The following is a 5735-nucleotide window of genomic DNA, read 5'->3' as shown; positions in this document are numbered from 1 at the left end:
GAGTTTCTTTTCCTTTCTTAGGATTAGGTTTTTGATTAAGGGCTGCAAGTGTTTCATGCCCAAGTGGGCCCGTGACGACACTCGACGTCTCTTGACTGAAGGACGATTGGTTGAGGGGTTGACTATCCATCGCAGGACTAGACATCGCTCAAAATCCCCTGAGTTAAGTGAAGTTATGGCTGAAGACCAACCTCCTCTACTTCCACCCAGGGTGGAGGATACCCAAGATGAAAATGAGGTGCAACAGGCACCCCCGCCTCGTACTTTACGAGATTATCTACAACCGGCGGGAGTGAGTACGCCCTCATGCATGATTTTCCCTGAAAACACGGGACAAATGGATATCAAGCCAGGAGTTATCCAACTCCTTCCCAAATTCCATGGACTTGAATCAGAAAGCCCATATTTACATTTGAAAGAGTTCGATGAGATTATAGCTACATTATGTTTTCCTAATGTATCTGAGGATACAATTAGGCTGAAACTCTTTCCTTTTTCCTTAAAAGAGAAAGCTAAGACGTGGTTACATTCACTGTGTCCTAGATCCATTGGCACATGGAACGACATGCAGAGGAAATTCATAAAAAAATTCTTCCCACATCATAAAACAATTACCCTCAGAAAAGCGATCATGAACTTTGCCCAAAAGGAAGATGAAACATTCTTCCAATGTTGGGAAAGGTTCAAAGATTTGGTCAGTTCATGCCCACAACACGGATTTGAAACGTGGCGCATTACAAATTTTTTCTACGATGGACTGACATCTTCCATGCGCCAAATGGTCGAGACAATGTGTAATGGAGAGTTCATTAATAAAGATGTCGATGAGGTATGGGACTACCTCGACAGTCTGGCTGAAAAAACACAATCTTGGGACTATTACCCAAAGTCGAACACCACATCTAGGCCGACTCAATTAAAGGAGAAAAGTGGATTATATCTCTTGAAAGAAGAGGATGACCTCAAGTGTAAAGTGACTACGCTCATAAGGAAAGTTGAGGCCATGGAAGGAAAGAAGGATAAGGTCGATGAAATTGTTTGCGGCATCTGTGATTGCAACATTCACACAACTGAAAACTGTCCTACAATACCCGCCTTTCGAGGAGTATTGAATGAATAAGCCAATGCCGTAAACAACTATCAAAGACCTTTTATTGGACCTAACTCCAATACATACAATCCTGGCTGGAAAAATCATCCAAACTTTAGTTGGAGGAATGGACAAACGGCGACCCCTCCAGGTTTCTTCAATCAAAATCCAAATAAAGTGAAACCTCAAGAGGAACCGGTTCAAAATCCCATACAAGAGCTGGCTCAGACAATGCGGGGAATTACAGATTTTATGCAAAAGATAAATTCTCGTATGACGGTTATAGAAAAGGGGATGCTTCCTGCACAACCTCTCCCCAATCCTAAACCGCAGTACGAGATTAATGATCCCAGCTCTTCAAATCAGATGGGGCATGCTAAATCCATCACCACTCTTAGGAGTGGGAAGATCATTGATAAAACTCTTCCGGTTAGACCCGAAAAACCTCAAGAACCAGAAGAGGACAACAATGATGGAGCTAGTGATGCCCCACAAAAATTAGAACCGGAACTTCTAGAGAAGCCAGTTGCTCCATTCCCCCAACGGTTGGTTTCACCAAAACCTCTTTCTAACTCTCAGGATATCCTAGAGGTGTTGAAACAAGTGAAAGTCAACATTCCTCTACTTGATGTCGTGAAACAGATTCCTTCATATGCCAAATTTCTGAAAGACTTATGCACGACCAAAAGATGAAAAATTATTCAAAAGAAAATCTTCTTGACTGAGAAAGTGAGTGCCATCCTGAAGCAAGACGTGCCGCAGAAATTCAAGGATCCCGGTAGCCCAACCATATCATGTGTAATCGGGAACCATCGAATTGATCACGCACTTCTTGACTTAGGAGCGAGCGTCAATCTGATTCCCTACTCGGTATACAAACAGTTAGGTTTGAGTGAATTAAAACCCACCCTAACCACACTACAACTTGCTGATCGCTCTGTTCGTGTACCAAGAGGGATAATTGAGGATGTGTTAGTCCAGGTCGATAGATTTTACTACCCTGTAGATTTTATCATCCTGGACACCGAACCCATCAATAACATAAGCACTCAGATTCCCGTCATTCTTGGTCGCCCATTCCTTGCCACGTCAAATGCAATTATCAATTGCAGGAATGGTGTCATGACTATGTCTTTTGGAAATTTGACATTGGAGTCAAATATTTTTTCCAATAACGGAGCAACTCAGAGGATGATGACGATTTCCATGACATTAACATGATTGACTCTTTCGTGGAAGATACGACACCGCTAACCTTATCCTCCGACCATTTGGAGACGTGCCTGGCCCACTCCCATGATTTCGATGATGACATGATTAGGGAGACGTGTGCCTTGCTTGATACTGCACTGGTACTTGAAGTTAACCGGTGGAGGCCACAATTTGAAGAATTGCCACAAACCGATGTAGTGCCTCTACCGTCTAATCTCAAGCCGCCGAAGCTTGACTTAAAACCTTTGCCCTCTGATTTGAAATATGCCTATTTAGGTCTAGATGAGACATACCCGGTGGTGATCTCTGCCCACCTGGAGAAAGAACAGGAGAGTATGCTCATATCTACTCTCATTGAGCATAAAGGAGCCCTGGGATGGATGATAGCGGACCTCAAGGGAATCGATCCCTCGATTTGTACTCACCGCATATATCTTGAGGATAATGCAAAAACCACTCGGCAACCACAACGTAGACTAAATCCAAACATGAAGGAAGTGGTTAAAGCCGAGGTTCTCAAACTATTGGACGTGGGTATTATATACCCTATATCTGATAGTCAATGGGTGAGTCCAACTCAAGTGGTCCCTAAGAAGTCCGGAATCACCATCGTAGCCAATGCTAATAATGAACTCGTGCCAACTAGAGTCACTACTGGTTGGAGAATGTGCATTGAATACAGGAAGTTGAATACCGTCATGAGGAAAGACCACTTTCCTTTACCATTCATTGATCAGATCCTGGAAAGGTTAGCTGGTCATTCCTATTACAGTTTCCTTGACGGGTATTCGGGCTACAACCAGATAGAGATAGCCCCTGAAGACCAGGAAAAGACCACATTTACATGTCCCTACGGCACCTTTGCCTATCTAAGGATGCTATTCGGACTATGTAATGCCCCTGCCACTTTTCAGCGATGTATGCTTAGTATTTTTTCGGACATGGTGGGGCAATATCTAGAGGTCTTCATGGACGACTTCTCTGTTTATGGTCCATCTTTCAGCAAATGCTTGGAAAGTCTTAAATGTGTGCTGAAAAGATGAAAAGAAAAGAACTTGGTACTTAATTGGGAGAAGTGTCATTTCATGGTTCAGAAGGGAATTGTCCTTGGGCATATCATCTCGTCCAAGGGAATCGAGGTAGATAAGGCAAAAATCGATCTTATCTCTAACCTACCTCCACCCAAGAACATCAGAGACGTGCGATCCTTCTTAGGACACGCAGGATTTTACAGGCGATTCATAAAGGACTTTAGTCTCCTCTCTCGTCCTTTATGTAATCTTCTTCAAAAGGATGCTCCGTACGAGTGGACTGAGCAATGCCAGGAAGCTTTCACCAAGCTTAAGGGCACGTTAACCACTGCACCTATCATGCAGCCACCCGACTGGAGCCTTCCTTTTGAGCTTATGTGCGACGCTTCTGATTATGCTCTTGGGGCGGTCCTAGGCCAGAGGAAAGATAAGAGGCCCTACGTCATTCATTACGCAAGTAGAACTTTAAATTCTACCCAGGTGAACTACTCGACTACGGAAAAGGAACTCTTAGCTGTAGTGTTCGCCTTGGACAAATTTAGGTCCTACTTGATCGGATCCAAAATCATTATCTACACAGATCATGCGGCACTTAAGTATCTTCTTTCTAAGAATGATTCTAAGCTCCGTTTGAGACGATGGATCCTTCTACTCCAAGAATTTGATTTGGAAATTAAAGATAAAAAGGGAGTAGAGAACGTAGTGGCCGATCCCCTTTCTCGCCTTAATACCTCTGAACCCCTTGAGATGACCCATATCAACGACATGTTCCCTGATGAACAACTGTTTCGAGTCTCCCATTCACCTTGGTTCGCTGATATTGCTAATTATCTTGCTATAGGTGCCATACCAACACAGTGGACTGCGCAAGATAAGAAGAAATTCTTCACCGAGGTGCGCAACTTTTTCTGGGATGATCCTTATTTAAATATTGCCTAGACCAAATCCTAAGGAGATGTGTACCAGACGATGAGCATCAGAGCGTCATCTCCTTCTGTCACTCACAGGCCTGTGGTGGTCACTTTTCTGCTAAAAAGACCACGGCCAAGATTCTGTAGTGTGGCTTTTACTGGCCCACTATGTTTAGGGACACTCATGAGTTTTGTAAAGCTTGTGAGCGTTGTTAGAAATTGGGAGCATTGTCCCGACGAAATATGATGTCTTTGAATCCCATCCTTATCATTGAAGCATTTGATTGCTGGGGCATCGATTTCATGGGACCATTCCCCCAATCGTTTGAAAATCTGTACATTTTGCTCGTTGTGGATTATGTCACTAAATGGGTTGAAGCGATTCCGTGTCGAAAGAATGACCATCGCACGGTCATTAAATTCCTAAAAGAAAACATCCTTTCTCGATTCGGAACGCCTCGAGCCATCATTAGTGATGGGGGCTCACACTTTTGTAATAAACCATTTGAGAGCTTAATGAAGAAATACGGTATCTCTCATAAGGTGAGCACCCCGTACCATCCACAGACAAGTGGACAAGCTGAGATTTCTAATAGGGAAATTAAACACATTTTGGAGAAAATGGTTAACCCTGACCGTAAGGATTGGTCAATCCGATTGACCGATGCCTTATGGGCATACCGTACTGCCTTTAAAACCCCTATTGGAATGTCTCCCTTTAGACTTGTCTATGGGAACGCTTGTCACTTGCCTGTGGAGCTGGAACATAAAGCGTACTGGGCGATCAAAAATCTTAATTTCAATCTGGACAACGCTGGCTCGTTACGCAAACTTCAATTGAATGAACTTGAAGAAATCCGGAATGATGCGTACAATAATTCGAGAATTTACAAGGACAAGATGAAAGCATTTCATGACCAACACATTTTGTGAAAATCATTCACACCTAGTTAGAAGGTCCTTTTGTACAATTCTCGATTACATCTCTTTCCGGGTAAGCTTCGATCTCATTGGACCGGCCCTTACATTGTTGTCACTGTTTTTCCGCATGGGCCGTTGAGATAAGAGATCCCGACAATGACAAGGATTTAAAGTCAATGGACATCGATTAAAACCATTTGTCTAGAAATTTGATTCAGAGGACATGTCCATGCCTCTGACTGATCCTGTTTACCAGGATTGATCTCCTAGTCTGATGGAGGTATAGGTAGGTTTCCTATTTTCTTAGGACTAGGGTAGTTGCTTTATTTGTCTGGCTGAAGACGGTAAACTTAGCGCTCCTGGGAGGCAACCCAGTTCTTCATTTCATTTCATTTTTATCATTAGTTAGTTCAATGTTTGTGGGTAACATTACTGCAAACCCTCACGAGACTACAACTCATCCACTAGGGGCAACCTAGGGGTTTAAAGGCTTGTTGTATACGCTAAATGCAATCGAGAGCACCTACGAAAGTGGTATAGATAGGATTTTATTTTTGTTATTTTATTATA

At 43.0% G+C, this 5735-nt stretch overlaps 1 non-coding gene across 1 annotated transcript; it reads right to left on the bottom strand.

Moving 5' to 3' along the window:
* Positions 1–613: 613 nt before the first annotated feature.
* Positions 614–720, bottom strand: LOC131235948 (small nucleolar RNA R71). The gene has a single exon (XR_009166458.1). It is a non-coding gene; the product is annotated as a small nucleolar RNA R71 (small nucleolar RNA).
* Positions 721–5735: the final 5015 nt, after the last annotated feature.

The sequence above is a fragment of the Magnolia sinica genome, chromosome 19, assembly GCF_029962835.1.
Source record: "Magnolia sinica isolate HGM2019 chromosome 19, MsV1, whole genome shotgun sequence".
NCBI classification, from domain to species: Eukaryota; Viridiplantae; Streptophyta; class Magnoliopsida; order Magnoliales; family Magnoliaceae; genus Magnolia; species Magnolia sinica.
Note: the sequence above shows the minus strand (reverse complement) of the source record. Positions and strands in the feature narration are given on the sequence as shown.